Source organism: Phyllostomus hastatus, unplaced genomic scaffold (genome assembly GCF_019186645.2).
Source record: "Phyllostomus hastatus isolate PE091 unplaced genomic scaffold, TTU_PhHast_1.1 phas_contig_40, whole genome shotgun sequence".
Taxonomy (NCBI): domain Eukaryota; kingdom Metazoa; phylum Chordata; class Mammalia; order Chiroptera; family Phyllostomidae; genus Phyllostomus; species Phyllostomus hastatus.
The window spans coordinates 10995500-11013809 of NW_025333872.1; positions in this window are offsets into that span (position 1 = coordinate 10995500).

An 18310-nucleotide genomic window follows, 5' to 3' on the forward strand; every position below is an offset into this window, starting at 1 on the left:
GTTCCAAGGTGGATGGTGGTGATGGTTGTACAGCAAGGTAAATGTACTTAAAGCACAGAACTGTTCCCTTAAAAATGGTTAATAAGGTAAGTATTACGTATATTTGACCACAATAAAAAGTATTTAGGACAGTCCTGACCAGGTACATGTTTTGTAAGTATTAATTGCTAATATTGTTACTATTGCTATTATTATTTAAAATGAATGAATGGCAAGGCATAACACTGGGAAGGTAGATGGACCAGATCACATATAGAGGCTTGTACAGTTAAGGGATTTGGACTTTAACCTGTAGATAAAGACAGAATCCTACAAGGGTCTTAACCACAGAAATAATCCGGTAAGATTTGTGTTTTTAGCACAGTAGCTGTGTCAAAGATGCCTTTTAATGGGGACAAGATGAGACAAGAGTTGTGAGACTTACAGTAATGCAATAGAGAAATTCTAAGTATAATATTACACTTACCTGCTTAGGTGCTGCTGAGAGATGGCTGAGGTGGAGAGGATATGATCTTATTTTGGAAGATTGAATTGACAGAATCCAGATTTAATCTTGAACAGAAAAAGGGCTCTTGATTTTTAGGTATTTGCTGTGTGGAACCTGCTATGTTCCCTTGCCTATTTTGGTGGTTCTTTTGTGGGCTTTTTTTCTTTCAGTTTTCACATTTTTATTGGGGGCACTGGGGAGGGGACCGCCTCCCGGTCAGTGAAGGTGGTGTTTTCTCAACCACTCCAAGCTTGGACGCTGGGGGTTCTGGGGGTGGCTGGGCACGTCAGGCATGTTCCCATCATCTGAGACGGGCCCTGGGTAGTTGTAGGGTGTGAGCTGGTTGATCACGGTGGCATGCTTGGTGTGGGAACTGAACGGGGCAGAACTAGAGCGAGGCCCCAGTGGTGAAGGACGTGACCAGCACTGGCTCCTTGGCCCAGGCATCCTGAGGAGGGCAGCGAGGCTCCTGGCTGTCTTGGCCTCGGTGGCAGCAGCAGCCTCTGGACCTTTTTGGGTGTGCAGTGATTTTATGACTGGATACACAGGAATAAAGTCAAAAGCAGGAGAAGTTAAAGTTATGGGATTTGTTTTCCAATGATCTTTTGACAGTACTGGAGTTTTGGAAACTTTTCTGGCTTTGGAAGTACACTGGAATGATATCTTTAGGGTTCTCTGAAGACATCAATATCCTTTCCCTGAAACTTATTGGAAATTTAAGTGATATGCAAATATAATAGCAGTATAGGAAGGGGAGGAGAAGTTTAATGAGGCACCCTTTCTGAGCAAAAACTACACGGAAGTAGGAGAGATATAGTAATGAGTCTCCTTCTGATTCCCACTTCAGGGAGGGGGATGCATGTGATGGACAGGAGAGATGAGGAGGTGAAGAACTAACCACAGACCTGATCATGCCCTGTGTTACCATCACCCTCCTCTAGCACCTTTACATTCCTACCCACTTCACACTACTCAGAAAGCCTTAAAAAATCTAATATTTCTACTAATAGGTTAATTCTGCCTCTTTGTAAAGAAATATTTTATTTTTAGAGAGAGGGGAAGGGAGGGAGAAAGAGGGAGAGAAACATTGATGTGCCAGAGATACATCAATCAGTTGCCTCTTGCATGTCCCCAGTTGGGGACCTGGCCCACAATTCAGGTCCACAACCCAGGCATATGCCCTGACTGGGAATTGAACAAGCAACCCCTTGCTTCACAGGCTGGTACTCAGTCCACTGAACCACACCATCCAGGGCATTTCTGCCTCTTTTTAAAAGAATAGTGGACCATCCTTTAGGCCATTATACAAAGTTTGATTTTATAAGTAGGCTAAAGGTGATAGATAAAATTTAAAAAATCTATATAATCATATCTACATGTTTATTATTAAGGTACTGTCTAATTTGGGTTTACATTGTGAAAAATACTCTGAGCATTTAAAAATACCTTTGAAGGAAAATCATTTTGATTTTCCTGATTAAACAATGCTAAGTGTTTCTGGTTCTCAGATTCTTTTTAGTTTTTTCTATTTTACCTGTAGGTGTCTCCCTAAGTCCAGGATTATTCCATACCCTTGAAACTATTTGAAAAGATGCCCATCCTGGAGACTCATAGGTGCTATAAACACTCTCAGAAAAAGCTCATCTCTTTAAGAATCTGCTTAAATGCACCTAAAGTCATCCTTTGTGATGATGATCTGTAGTCAGCGAAGCTCAGTGTTGATCACTGTGAGCTGAACTGTGTTTGTGTTCAAATGCTTAGTTCATTAGCAATGAAGCTAGAATATGACCTTGGATATGATATTATTATTGAATATTATTCAGTAAATTCATCCATAATTCAAATTGACTCATTTTCTTAGTAATTCTTCATGGCCTATTTCCTCCCTCTGCATTCAAACCTCTTACTGCTACAGTGACCTTCTCTTCCATTCACCATGAAGTCAGGCGTGATAAAAGTAATTTACACGTAACAGGATACACATATTCCCCTGAAGTCCTTTTTAAAAAAAGAGAAATGCAGCCTGGCTTGCATGGCTCAGCTGGTTGGAGTATTGTCCTGTGACTGAAGGTTTGCAGGTTTGATTCCCAGTCAGGGCACATACTTAAGTTGCACGTTCGATCCCCCATCCTGGCGCATACAGGAGGCAACCAGTCAACGCTTCTCTCTCTCATTGATGCTTCTCTCTCACATCAGTGTTTCTCTCCAATTCCCTTCCCTCCCTTCTTAAGAGCAATGAGAAAATATCCTTGGGTGAGGATAAAAGTAAATAAAAATAAAAAAGACATGCAGAATTTAATAACTGCTTTTAGGCTGATTCTAATAATTTGATTCTAAGGACATGGACAAAATATTAATTTAGATAAATGCCATGAAATGATGTTATGTTTTTATTGGCTGAATATCATTTGTTAAATTCTAATATGCTATTACTTTTGTAAAAAACATACAAGATTTTTATTGTTTTAGCAAAGCTTCACATGGCCCATAAGCATTACATATGTCTATACAAAAAAGACTTTCTCTTATTCAGTTCTTCAGTTCTTCAGTTCTTCCTGTGACTGGAACGCTTAGACTGGGGCTTTGTTAGGGGAGTAGAAGAGTAGAGGAACAGCGATGACATTCTGCTGTTTTCTAGATTGTCTTTAGCAAGACCTCGATCTGTCCTATTTTCTCCTTTAGTGTTGTCATTCTCATTAGACCGCATGGTCATCAGACCAATTTTAATGACAATTTTCTGTCAGAATAAATGCATACTGTCTAGAAAGACAGTAAGTTTTGAAGGATTCTAGGCAGATGGCCTTTTTTGCCCCAACATGTTTTTTTGGTTTAAGGCATCAAGACCTGTAAAAATATTCTTTAAAATCGCAAGTATGTCTGCTAAAAGCCTAATGTCAAATGGAACATTTAAATTTATTTTAAAAGCCGTAGCTGAGAGGCCATTGGTAACTGCACAGGCTGTCCATGGCACAGCCTGGAGAGCGGCTGCCTCTGTAGTCACGGCTCTGTTTGCTCTGTGCTGTGGTTCTGCATCCCAAAGAAGGGCCTGCATAAAGCCTGCATAAGAAGATAAAGCCTGCATAAAATGTTGGTTTTAAGGATTAACTGGTACAATGCATGGAACCTGCCTTGAACTGTGCAACATACAGAACAAGACCAGTACATGTTTTCTATCACAATTATTATTATATTTTGTGCTATGGAAATAAAAACAATACATGCATACAACATGGTTCTTCTCAAGGAGCTGGTAGCCAGTTTGCAGAAGATGAATTCCTAAGAAGACTGTGACGTGTTGTAAAGGAGGTCTCCACATAGTGCTGTGGGAACACACGGGGTTGCTGATTTTCTCCTGTGGGAGACATGACAGGTACAAAGAGGAGCCAACACCTGGGGCCTAATACGATGAGGGAGTGTAAGTGGGCAGAGGTACGAGTATTTGTAACAGAGGCATCAGCCAATAGCATCAGGAAAATGGGAGCAGTGGATGAGTTTGAGCATGGAATTCATGATAAGCTTGAAATGTGGAATATGGATTTTATAATTTATTAACATCTTCATGTGAATTCTTTTTACAGTTGATTTTCTCCAGGTAGCTCATTGATTTCAACTAGGAGATATCTGTTTATTATAGAAGTAGAAAAATAATTCTCTATTATCACCTTTAAAAATACTCTGAGCTATAAGACTTTTTTCCCCTTCATGTGCTTCCCATAACTAAGGCCTTTGTGATAGGTAGTAGCTTCCTTGAATGCCAATGAGGCAGGGACACAGAGAAATTTTGCCATTTCCTTTTTTTTCCCCTAAGTTTGGCCTAAACTTCTGAAATTAGGGAGGGATTCCTCAAATTGTGGCCAATGGCCAGCTTTATGATTGCTTACCAAAAATGCAGTGTAGCTCAGAATAGACCCCTTTCAACCCATTGCAAACCCCACACTCAAACCCAGGGTCATTGTACTAAGTATATTATTGGTTACATAGGAATCTGTTAATGGATTAGTGGAAAATCATTCCATTGTTTGGGGGAAAAACAAAATTTTTAGGTATGTGCCTTTCATATACAGTAAGATGTCATTTAACATTGTTAAAAAATTCTTGGAAACTGCACCTTTAAGCAAAACAGTGTATAATGAAACCAATTTTAGCACAGGTTAATTGATATAAACTACAGTTAAGTTCTTGTGTTGTATTTCTGGTTACTAAAACATCATCAAACTTCTAAATGAAGACCCTAAACACATCTAATATTAAACATTGAAATAAATGTATGATATACACCCATTTAAGAAAGGTTAATAAAAACAAGGTAAGTATTTTTCAACCTGCTATTCCAGTTCAGAGCCGTGGGTGGCGGAGCCCATCCCGGCAGCTCAGGGTGCAAGGCTGGGCACCCTGGACAGGACGCCCTTCCACCACAGGGCCGCTCACGCACCCTGCTGGCCTCACTTTCAATCAGCTGGGACAAATGGGACACGCCACTTCACCTAATGTGCACATCTGTGGAATGTGGGAGGAAATCGGACTACCTGGAGAAAAGACACAGGGAGAGTGTGGAAACTCCACATGAGCAGTGGCCATGGCCAGGAACTGATTTTTTCCCCTCGTCAACTTATAATGAAACAAGATTGAGTGAACGAGTGTTATTTAAGGACCTGCTGTACTTGAATTGGCAGCAATCATTCATAAAATGGCTCAGAGATGGTGTCTGAAATAGGCTGAAAATCTAAGACAAGCTGTGTTCACTGCCTTTTCAGGTGAGAGAAGTCAATCACTTGCTATTTTGGCTTACCCAAACAAAGAGGCTTTTCTCCCCAAACCTAGGGGGCTAGAGGATTAGAGAATTTATTACGATCATCAAGCAAAGAAGCAGGAGCAGAAAGGGATTTTTTGTTTGTTTGTTTCAAGAGTCAAAGTGACCTTTCTGTTCTCCAAAATACCAGACCTTATTATAGAAGGCATTTGAGATAATTCTAGACTTCCATTTGCTAGGAATCCAGCTAAGGTTCTTTAAACATCTAATTGTTAGCCAATTGGTGGGTATGAATCACTCTTCAGTGGACTAAAAATGGTTCTATGAAATGTCTTTCCTCCATCATTTTTATGAGGATGTGGCATTTTATTCAGTCAAATTTTCTGACTCATCAATGTCTCTATTCATGTAGACAACAGATTTGTAGATCAAGAGGAAAATAATCCACACATATGATTTCAAAGATTCTGTCCCAAATATACTTTCTTGCATATATGGTGGGGCTGGAAATTCTCTTAACAGTAGACAGCATCTTTTTTTAAATTTATTTTATTTTAATTGTTGTTCAAGTAGAGTTTTCTCCCTTTTACTCCTATTCCAGCCCACCCACCCAACCCTCCCCACTTCCCTCCCATTACCACCCCCCCCCCAGCTTTTGTCCATGTGTCCTTTAAATTTGTTCCTGTAAACCCTTCCCATTCTCCCCTGAAGAAATTCCCTCTTCTCTCCTCTCTGGTTACTGTCAGTCTGTCCCCCATTTCAGTGTCTTTGGTTGTATTTTGCTTGTTTCTTTGTTTTGTTGTTTAGGTTCCTGTTAAAGGTGAGATCATATGGTATTTGTCTTTCACTGCCTGGTTTGTTTCGCTTAGCATAATGCTTTCCAGCTCCATCCATGCTGTTGCAAAGGGTAGGAGCTCCTTTCTCTCTGCTGCATAGAATTCCATTGTGTAAATGTACCATAGTTTTTTGATCCATTCATTTACTGATGGGCACCTAGGTTGCTTCCAGCATCTAGCTATTGTAAATTGTGCTGCTATGAACATCGGGGTGCAAAGGTTCTTTTGTATTGGTGTTTCAGTGTTCTTAGGATAGAGTCCCAGCAGTGGAATTGCAGGGTCAGAAGGCAGATCCATTTTTAGTTTTCTGAGGAAGTTCCATACTGCTTTCCATAGTGGTTGTACCAGTCTGCAGTCCCACCAACAGTGCACTAGGGTTCCCTTTTCTCCACAACCTCTCCAACACTTGTTGTTTGTTGCTTTGTTTATGATGGCCATTCTGACTGGTATGAAGTGGTATCTCATTGTGGTTTTAATTTGCATCTCTCTGATAGCTAGCGATATTGAACATTGTTTCATGTGTCTTTGGATCTTCTGTATGTCCTCCTTGGAGAAGCGAGTAGACAGCATCTTTAATTCCAGTTAGAACTGCGAGTAAACTGCAAATAACAGAGAGGCATTGACAATCCTCACTGCTCTTTTTACACACATGCATTTTAATCTGGGAGAGATTATAAAAGAGCTAAGGGTGTGAAAAGGATATGTAACAATTGGTAAATAGAAGACAAATAATAGAAGTAGGGGAAGGGGCAGAGGAGAAGGAAAGATTGAAAGATTATGGCACAGAAAAATGGGATTTTTCTGAACAATGTAAAATCAGCAGCAAAGGTTTTTTTTAATCATCTGTGTGTAGCTCATGCTGGAGCAATTAGGGCAATTATGCTTTCATTGCCCTAGTGTGGCTTCACAGAGCCCAGATTCAGTTCAAGAGCAAAAATAGCCCAACACATGTGTTGTGGACACCTCCTGAAGATAATGTCGATGGGAACTGTGCTCTCCATAGGGAACCAAGAGTGGACAGAAAATAGCAAGCTAAGGAATGCTGCATGTATATGCTCCTCTGTAGAGACATATTTCTGCTGTCAAAGTCTCTGTTTCCATTAAATACATTAATGTGAGTATTTAATAGTTGTGTATTTGTGTGTGTGTGCATGTAAGCAGGCATGCAGGGCTAAAAGGAGACATTTTCAATCTATATCTTTGCTGTGGGTCCTATAAATGGTAGTGAAGATGTGCACGTGATGCAGAAGCAACCTAATAGTGGCTTTCTATTTCTATATAGTGGCTTTCTATACCCATAAGGCTTTCTATTTCTAAGATTCTGAAGCTTGTGGAAGCTTCGGAAATACATTTCCCTTTCCTGCTTTCTGTCCACCTGATCAGGCTTCCACTCTAGGCTTTCATGGTTGTGCATGAAGGACGTAGCGTCTCATCTCAATCCCAGTGAACTGTAGAAAGAGCCAGCACTTGGACATGAGACTGACCCAGGGTCTAGTTCTGTTTTGTCCCTTTACCAGATGTTGGGTGCTGGGCAAGTTATCTATTTGTCCTGCGAAGTCTCAGATTTCTTATACTTTAATTCCCTCCTTGAATGGTTTTTTTTTTAATTTGAATTGTGTGTCACAGTAAACACTGAAGAATATTAGTTTTACTTCCCCAAGGGAGAGGGAAAAATGTGTGGGTTACCCAACCAGACAGTGAACAAAATTTTTCGTTCAGTTAAAATAAAGTAAAAAAAATGATTGTCTATTTTACCTTGACTACTACAGGTATCAGAGGACACTAGTACATAAGGTATGATATTTATTTAGTCTGTTTCTAAGGTGTGGATTTGTGACATAGAAATATATAGCAGCACATTCAAAATAAGTTCTGCAAATGGATTTGATTTGAGTCACCTTGTCAGTTTAAAAACAATATCATAAATATAAATGACAAAGTCCCAAGGAAAGGCAACAGACATGCCACTTTGCTAGCTTTCAGAAAACTTAATTTCCCATGCAATCTCTAGTGCATTAAAAAAACAAAATGTAACGTCAGTGTTGAAGGGTGTCTCCAGATGGTCTTTTATTAGCTGCTGAGGAGGCTGCTTCTATTCTCCATCAGCCGCACACACTTCGGGAATTTTCACCTTTACATGTGATGGGCAATCAGTGTTGCCTGAGATGATACTAGATGATGCCTGGAGGGCTGTTCCTTGCAATATCTGCTGAAATGCCATGTGTACAGCATAGTTTATGTGGCCACAAATCTAGTTTGCTTTATTTATCTGAAGGCTAGAAAATGTTGGTTTGAAATCTTGGAAACTTTTCAGGTGAAATCTGGAATTGGCCCCCGTACATGGAGGGCAGGGAGAGATGAAAGAAAGAGGCAGGCCAGTTCTGATTGGTAGGTGGCAGTTGTAATGGTAAGGGAACTTACATACTAGGCTTTTCTTGGGCAGCCACGAGACAAGTTAGATCTGCAGACCTGCCCACTAGAATCTTAAACATTTATATAGAGGCCTTAACTGGGTTCAGGCACATATACCATTCAGTGGTCTCAACAACATCTCACTCTCTGAAGGCTGAGCCCTTGAAACAACTCCGGCTGTGGGACAGTGGGCAGAAAGTACATTCCAAGGACAGGGGGTGAGGTGGGGAGCCTCTGATTGCCTAAACTGGGTTCCGGGGTTAACTGGTGGTCACGTTCTCTTAACAACCTCCTCCAACAGGGGGATAGTCCAGAAGACACAAGGAATTGACTGAAACAACAGTGCAGAAGGCCCGGGACACTCTGAGTATCCTTACAATACAGGAAAAATCTAGTTGCTCACTCAGGTTGCTGTGGATGGGGCTACAGCGGCAGATGGAGCCACGGACCTGAAATGGATGGACAAGCACAGCTCCCTCATGTTCAACTTTCCCAAGGATTGTGACATTTCCCATAGTTGATCCTCTCCACTCTCCTTTTCTAGCTGATGAGAAAACTGACACTTAGAAGTAACTTTCTGAAAGTTTCACAGGCAAGTTGTGGTGAGCAGTGATTAAGCCCTCAGCTGCCTGTACTGAGCTGACAGTGTAGGACAGAATAAATTGTCGACAGTCTCTGCTCTGCCCTGGGGCCAGAACTCACCTGTGTCTTCTATTTATCCTAGGAAATTCTCCATTAGCTGTCTTCCATCTCTCCCTAGTGTTCCCGTTCAGGCTGCCCTACCCGTTTTCAGATAAGCGACTCCTGGACATGGCCCTCTGGGTCAGTCCTGCCATGTCACTGCTTATGTACAGACACGAAACCCTTCTCTAGGGTTTCAATAGGGAAATGTTTACCAAAAATGTGAAAAAATCATTTTTTCCCCAGTCTTCAGCTATACTCACTATTAAACATTATATTTGAATAATTTATATATGATTTTACATAATTGACACAATTCTGCATGTATGGTTCTTTAAATTGCATTTTATAAAAATTTAATATGTGTTGTGTTAGTACAAATAGATCTATCTCATTCTTTTAAATTCTCCATGGCATTCAGAACTGTGGTTATAGAACAACCTTTTTACTGATGAACATTTGGGTTGCTTCACTGCGTGTACCTATCTTCATGTTTATTTCAAATTGACTCCCAGAACTGGGATTATTGGTTCAACACTTTTTAGCATTAATACTTATTGCTCTATTAAGTAATAGAAGCCTCCTCTCAGTGCTCAAGATTTGAAGGGAATAGCTGTAATATTATGCCAGCTTGGTCATTCATCTTGGTCATAAAAGAGCGAGTGAGGTGGCCTTGCTCCAGGTGAGCAGTAACCAGGTAAAGTCCCTGGAGCATTCCCGCAGACGGCTTTATCTGTGTCCACCTCTCCTAAGACAGAGTTTCCGCTGCCCAGAACTCTGAAGTACAAGAGAAACCTCACTTATGAAGGCCCCGCCAAAAACAATGCAAGCAAAACATAATTATTCCTTAATGTTACCTTGAATTGGAAACAAAAGAGGGATTGTTTTGGAAACACACTTTGGTTGGCTATTTGTCTTTTGGAGTTCTGCCACTTTCATTTTCTGCTGTATTGAGACAATCAATAAAGCAGCAAGACTGACAAAAATAAGAGAGTCTAGTGTTCCTGATATTTAGTCAAGAATTTCCCAAAACACCAAGATGATTTACTCATGATGTTTGGGGCTTGTTCTGGAGCTTTTATTTCATAGGGGACAGCAGAGCTCTATAGTCAGAGGCATCTTTCGGAAGGTAAATGCAAGGCAAGAGGCACGTGGTTTAGGCAGATTGACAGGTCCTGAGGTGCAGAGTAGCCTGCAGCCCAGCAGAGTCCAACTCCTGGGTGTCCACTGTCAGGGGCCACAGAGCCAGGCATGTTTACATGCCCCATTCCTGTTTGGCTGCCTCTTTTGCATGTTTTGTGCCATGCAATCGCTCCCCTCAGCCAAAGGTTTCTTAATTTCAAGAAAATTACTAACTGATGTTTTCGATGACACTCACTAGATGCCATTCTTCGTCCTCTCTCATCCGTCAAGTCCTCCCTAGCCAAGCATTCTACCTGTTCTGTTAGCGTCCCTGTTTTACTCTTCCTTACACTCCGGTCTCTATTATTATATCTCTGCTAATTTCTTGCCTCCCCACATTGTTCTTGTTCGCCATCCTCTCTTCAAGGTGAAGGGAAGATGCTGCCTCCTTCCTACAGTCTGTCTACATGCTTGGTCTTTCCCCATGTATTCATGGAATATTGAACTTTGTATTCTGCTAGAGCACTTAGTAATTGGTATTATATGACTCTGCTCTTAGAAGGTAGAGACTAAGTTTGATTCTCATTGATTTTCTCCAAAGTCTAAACACAGTAAGTAGGTACCCAATAAATACTGTGGAATTAAAATCCTCAGCTGCCCTTGTCTTAGTATTTACTCATTTATTGGCTGCTACTGTATCTTGCCATGTATAATTTGCACTTTTTTGCTCAAATTTTTGAGGGAAAAATAAGGATGCCCACTATACAGGGGTAGTAATAATTCCATATCTATATAATATCTTTAATTCTTTTATTTATGCTTCGCATTGAAAGTGTAACGCTAGAAACCAATAATGATATTTATATGCAAAATAATACCCTGGAATACAATAATCAGTTTTATTTCCAAATATAAATAAATAAAAGTTAAATTAAAAATTAAAACAAAAGATTTTTTTTCCTGCAAGCTTGGGCTAAAACTGTGGGTGAACACAATATATGGGAGCCCATTGTACATGGAAAAATATGGTGATTTTTTTCTTGTTCACTCATTTCCTGTTTCCCTAGACCATGAGTTAGTTTTTGGTAGTGATCTGGCTGTGTAGTACCTAGCTTCCCTGACTCAGCTTCTGGCCTTAAAGTCTCCATTTCAGTTCTACCTGATGTCCATGACTTTTAAGTTTGTATACTACTGGACTTAGGAAGTTGAAGAAGGCTTAATTTGTACATCATTACTAGTCTTTTTCCATACTGAGATTCACTTTCTTCATTCAAAATATGGAGTGATTTAATCTATTTGCAAGGTAATGTGAAGATTAAGTGAAGTAATTCATTAGAGAGTGCTTTGCGAACTCAGTTGCCATACAAAGTGATGTTATTCATAGTCAATTGGAAGCTTTTTGTGTGTGAAATGTACCTTACACTGTGAGACAGATTGCGTTGTTTGCTCAAGTACCAGCTCTCTTTACCCTACAAGTTCCTCATACTTTCTTGACTAAAACTTGCCTAATAGGACTTTCAGCCACGATGAAGGCATAGGTAGATATGCTTTGCCTCCTTGCACAACCAAAAGAAGGACAAAAACAAATTTAAAAACAAAATTAACCAGAACTGCCAGAAAATTGAACTGTATGGAAATCCGACAACCGAGGAGTTAATGAAGAAACATTCATCCAGACCGGTGGGAGGGGTGGAGACGCGCAGCTGGGGCAGCAAATATGCATGCCAAGGCAGCAGCTAGAGGATCAGATGGTCCCACATTTATGTTCGAGACAGACTGAGCAACCCACTGTTCCAGCTCAGGAAAAGAAAGCCTCAAAACCTCTGACTATAAAAACCTGTGGGGGTTGTGGTGGCATGAGAAACTTCCAGCCTCACAGGACAGTTCATTGGAGAGACCAGTAGGGTCCTAGCATGCAAACAAATCCACCTGCCTGGGAATCAGCACCGGAAGAGCCCAATTTGCTTGTGAGTAGCAGGAAAAGTGACTGAAAGCCTGCCAAGAGCCGAATAAGTGGCATTGTTCCCTTTATGACCCCTTCCCACATACATCACCACAACACAGGGATGTTGGTTGCCCCACCCTGGCAAATACCTAAGGCTTTTTCCCTTAAAACATAACAGGTACACTGAGACAAGGAAATATGGACCAAATGAAAGAACAGATCAAAACTCCAAAAACAGAACTAAGCAATGAGGAGATAGCCAACTTATCAGCTGCAGAGTTCAAAACACTGGTAATCAGGATGCTTACAGAAAATGGTTGAGTATGGTCACAAAATAGAGGGAAAAATGAAATAAAAATATACAGGGAACCAACAGTGAAGGGAAGGAAATCAGGACTCTAATCAATGATTTGGAGCAGAAGAAAGAAATAAACATTCAGCCAGAACAGAATAAAGAAACAAGAATTCAAAAAAAATGAGGAGAGGCTTAGGAAACTTTGGGACAACTTTAAATGTTCCAACACTGAATTATAGGGGTGCCAGAAGGAGAAGAGGAAGAGCAAGAAATTGAAAACTTATTTGAACAAATAATGAAGGAGAACTTCCCCAATCTGGTGAAGGAAATAGACTTCCAGGAAGTCCAGGAAGCTTGGAGAGTCCCAAAGAAGTTGGACCTAAGGAGGCACACACCAAGGCACATCATAATGACATTACCCAAGATTAAAGATAAGGAGAGAATTTTAAAAGTAGCAAGAGATAAGGAGACAGTTTCCTACAAAGGAGTTCCCATAAGGCTGTCAGCTGATTTCTCAAAAGAAATCTTACAGGCAAGAAGGGGCTGGAAAGAAATATTTGAAGTCATGAAAGGCAAGGACGTACATCCAAGATTACTCTATCCAGCAAAGCTCTCATTTAGAGTGGAAGTGCAGATCAAGTGCTTCCCAGATAAGGACAAGTTCAAGGAGTTCATCATCACCAAACCCTTATTATAAGAAATGTTAAAGGGACTTGTCTAAGAAAAAGAGGAAGATCAAAACTATGAACAATAAAATGACAACAAACTCACATCAACAACTGAACCTAAAAACAAACAAAAATGAACTAAGCAAACAACTAGAACAGGAACAGAATCACAGAAATGGAGATCACATGGAGGGTTATCAGCAGGGAGAGGACAGGGGGAGAATGGGGGAAAAGGTACAGGGAATAAGAAGCATAACTGGTAGGCACAAAATAGACAGGGGAAGTTAAGAGTAGTATAGGAAATGGAGTAGCCAAAGAACTTATATGTACAACCATGGACATGAACTAAGGAGGGAGGAATGCGGGTGGGGGGGCTTGTGGGGTGGAGAGGAATAAAGGAGAGAAAAAAATGGGACAACTGTGATAGCATAACAATAAAATATACTTAAAAGTGCCTAAATACTCATTTGGCCTCATCTCTGGTAGCTAGGACTTGGACAGTGAGCCCAATTCTAGCCACTGAGACTGGAGTGGAAGCAGATTCTATGGTTTCTGGAAATATTTAAGTACCTGATTTAAAAAAAATGCATGAAAATAAAATTCCCTGCTTTGTGCCTTGCTGTGTTTGCTGGGAGCTATGATGGCTGTCTTGCCACCCAAATGAGAAGAGCCAAAAATGAGAGCTGGGAACCTAACAGTGGCAGAATAGAAAGCTGTAAGGAACATGGTCTCTGATCCTATTGTTGAGTGACTACATAGACCCTGGAACGGCCTCGCCTCCAGAACTTTGTTATGGGGGAGAATAACTGTCTTATCAATTAAGCCAGTTTTAGCTGCATAGAATATGTTCCCTGCACCCAGTGAATTCTAATACAGTGCAGGGCAAAAGTAGGTTTGCAGTTGTGAATACTTGAAAGAGAGTTTATGCTTGTATTATTATTTATGAATTATCATATTATTTTCCATATGAACAACTGTAAACCTACTTTTGCCCTACACTATACATAATTCTATTGTATCTTTCACAGTGTCAAGATCAAGTTAGGTTATTAAATATTTGCTGTTTGATTACAATTATATTTATCTTCATTGCATATTTGTGTGAAGTGGGTACTCATGTTCTTAGACTCCTTGCAAAAGCAAAGAAACTGAACCCAGGAAAATATAGACCGATTGTTCAGATTATATGACCAGGTCATTAGCAGGATTCCACAAGGCCCATGGCCTAAAATAACTAAACTTAAATTGAAAGCAGACACGCTATTGACAAGATACAAAGATTCAGTGCAAACGAAACCTGATCTAACACAGTGCTCCCGACTGTGGCTCCACAGACTGGAAACGCTAAGCTTCACATCCTCTTGCTTAGATGTCCCAGCACTTGCTCTGTTGTGGTGACTGCTCAGTTCTTCTCTGCTTCTTTCTTCCATTCTTTCTCATTCCTGTAGTTAGTGTATCAGATTTAGGGCTACACAATAATTTAAAATTGGAAAGACTCACAGCACACATGCTCAGAAATACTTGGACTATATGCTTTCTAAGGGAACTGTCCTTAGAAAATCCCAAGGCTATTATTGAATACCCGTGTCACTTAAAATAATTCATGTAAAAAATTTTTAAAATCAGGCCACAACCATAATATAAATTGCATTAAGGACCTTTTACCAGTTGAATAGTCTTCATTGTTAAAGTTTTGCTTTCTAATTGTATCCTAGCCAGGGCTCAACTCTCAGCATGAAGAGAAAATATTGCTTCAATGACTGACAAATGCCCTTATCAAGTGATTGTATTGGGCTAGCCGCATTGATGGCAGGGGACCTAGCTGGTCATTAGTGGCTACAACAGCTTTATGACCCTTGAAATTGCTTAGTATTGTTGTGATTGTCCACAGGAACTGCCCCAAATGAAGGCTCTGTTTTCAATCACAGCAGGAACCTCTAGAGCTTCCTTTCAGATATTAGAACAGAGCCTCTAACATTGAAAGCTCCCCTAAGTGACAGATGGAACTTCAGATGTCCAAGGGCCCAGCTTTCCCTCTCTCGTAATTAATATTGCTGCCAAATTCAGTAGTTTTATTGTCTGGTGTGGAGACCCATAATTACTAAAGTGAGTCATACTGTTCAGTTAGGCAGAGGGAAGACATAGGTGTGAGTAGAAGGGTGTGGAACCAGGGAACGCAGGTTATAACATACACATTTGTGATGGAATCCCAGTCTGCCAAAACTGCCTGACTCAGAAACGTGTCCGCAGTTGAGAAATCTCCAGTGCCTTGGGGTTGGGTGGGGAGAGAGCTCTTAAGAATGCCCTCCCATTGTGAACTTGGATTTGGATAATGGCAAGACTGACATCAAGGGGAGATTGTTGGCAGTGGGTCCCAAGCACTGTTAGCCTCTCTGGCACCCCTGTCATTTCGGTTCATCTTCCAACAATGAAAAGCTGCCTCAGTGTTAAGTGTGCTTGAGTTGGAGTAGTTGTAATACCAGAAATGTCCAGGAGAGGACAGCACTCAGGAAGATTTGGCAGTACTATTTGGATATTTGGGAAAGAAAACCAGAGGGAAAGGCGGGTGGAGGTAGGTGCAGGTGAGCAAAGAGGGGGTAAGCGGGGATGCAGAAGGACTTTGCTTTGGGCCATGGGTGCACGGTGCAATTTACAGACCATATTTTGTTGAGTTGTACACTTGAAACTGGCATGGTTTTGTGAACCAATGTCACCCCAATTAATTCAACTAAAAGAAAATGATAGGAATCTCTGACACAGAAAGGAAAAATGTTTTTTTTCTCAGGCACTTCAGAATGCAATAGGCTTTTGGTGAGTATGTACGGTAGGATTTCCATGGGCCCTGTCTTTTCCTTCGTGGCCAAGATGAGAGCTACTTATTATTTCTATAACTGCCTGTCTCTTACTACCCCTATTTCTCCTGGAAATTTATACGATTTTTCCCTCCTTATCTTTCTGCTGTTAATGATTAACGATTTACAGAATATTTATGTGTGTCTGATACACACACATACAAGACAGATATACACATAACATGATTACATTTGTTTCTGTTTATCCTAAAATTTCCAGCTAATATTATGTACTTTGTAATTAAATGCTTTTGGAAAACAGAACTGTTAATGACTGCTTCCTATTCTATTAACTTGGTATAAGTAATTCAGGAGTAACTGTTGAGCTTTTAATATTGTTTGGAGTGGTATCTACTTGACCTCAGGCCCTTCCTCAGTAGGCAGAGTCAAGCTAACCTGCTTTCTGTGTTTTGAGGACAGAAAATCAAGGAAGCAGCTTAGTATAGTAGAAATTGCCTAGGATCTGTGCTCAGCTGATCTGGATTTCCATCAGCAGGCTACCCTGTCCTAGTTTTCTCACATATAAAAATACAATTAGTGCTACATTATTAAGTTAGAAGATTATCGAGGAAATAAATTAAACATTGGGAAACAATGGTGCTTAGAAAGTTCTAAAAAATGTACTATCAGAGTTAAAAGAAATTTTCCTTTTTAAACCAAAATCATTATAATTGAAGGGAAGCTAAGCAGTAATACATGCCCCAGGTAGGGTTCTTGCTTACAAAAAATAGAAACCAATTCTGACTAAATGGAATTTACTGAGAGGACACTACATAGATCTCTGAGTTTAAGGGAGGGCTGAGGAAACAGACTTAGTGAGTAGACCAAAATCTGGAGCTGTGACATGGCCAGAATTCTATCCTACACAGGGTTTGCTGGTAATGTCTCTCGCTCCATTATTATGGGAAGCCAGGCTCCAGGACATCGGTCCTTATTACCACCAGCATTTTCATCCTCAGACACTCTGCTATGGCTTAGTTCTCAACTTCCCACAGCTGCTCTGAGCAAACACTAATTCTTTGATTCCTTTCAACGATGTTTTACCGCTTTTAGAGGCTACATTTTACACTCACGTTAAATTTATTCTTAAATGTTTTATTTTTATGATGCTATTATCAATACTTTGTTTTCTTAATGTCACTGTTCATTGCTAGAAATGCAGTTGGTTTTCGTATTTAATCTTGTACCTTGCAAATCTGATGAATGCATTTATTATATTTTAGTGGATTCCTTAGGATTTGCTATCTGTAGGATCATGTTATCTGAAAATGGAGAAAGTTGTACTTATTCTTTTGCAATCTGGTTTATTTTTATTCCATTTGCTTGCCTAATTGCCCTGATTGGAACCTCCAATACATTGTTGAAAAAAAGTGGCAAGAGTGGACATATTCATCTTTTTCCTGCTCTTAGGGTAAAAGCACTAAGTCTTTCACCATGAATATGATATTAGTTTCGTTTTTCCATTGGTGCTATTTCTTTTTGGCTTGAGAAAGTTTCTTTTCATTCTAGTTTGTCGAGTGTTTTTATCATGAAGGGGTATTGAGTTTTGTGAAATGTCTTCTACATCTATTGAGATGATCATGTGGTTTGGGGTCTTTATTCTACTGATATGGTGTATCACATTGATTTTCAGATGCTAACATACTTGGTTTATAATTCTTTTTATTTGTTTTGTAGATTCTGTTTGCTAGTATTTTACTGAGGTTTTAATTTTCTCTTTAATATTTTTTGCATTAGTCTCTCAAGTTTCAAAGACTCAAATTCTCAATCAGGATATCTGTTGACTGATACTACATCTGACAGACACACCCCGGCTGCCAAAAAGCTTGGAAAGATGATCTCTCTCTCCTTTTTTTTTAGGTTGTAAGAGTTGGAACCCCATGTCTACTTTGAGAGAGCCCTCAAATAGAAACATGTTTACACACTAGATATTCGAAAGTCGACAACGTTCATTATGACACTCCATATAAACATGCACATTTTGGAAGTCATTATTTTGTGTTATGTATTTGTGTTCATATTTATAAGCACATGTGAAAGGGCAGGTCTATTTTATTTCACGAGGTAAATGAATCATGCCCTGTTTTACATTTTCATTTTGATGTGTAGTGTCTTCAGTGCCGCTGGGCTGACAATGCAGGCATAGGGGAGGCATCTTGTCTAAAGTGCAGATGCCATACGATCTCACTCATCTGTGGAATCTAACGAACAAACCGAACTGACAGGCAAAACAGAGACAGACTCGGAGACAGAGAGGAGGCC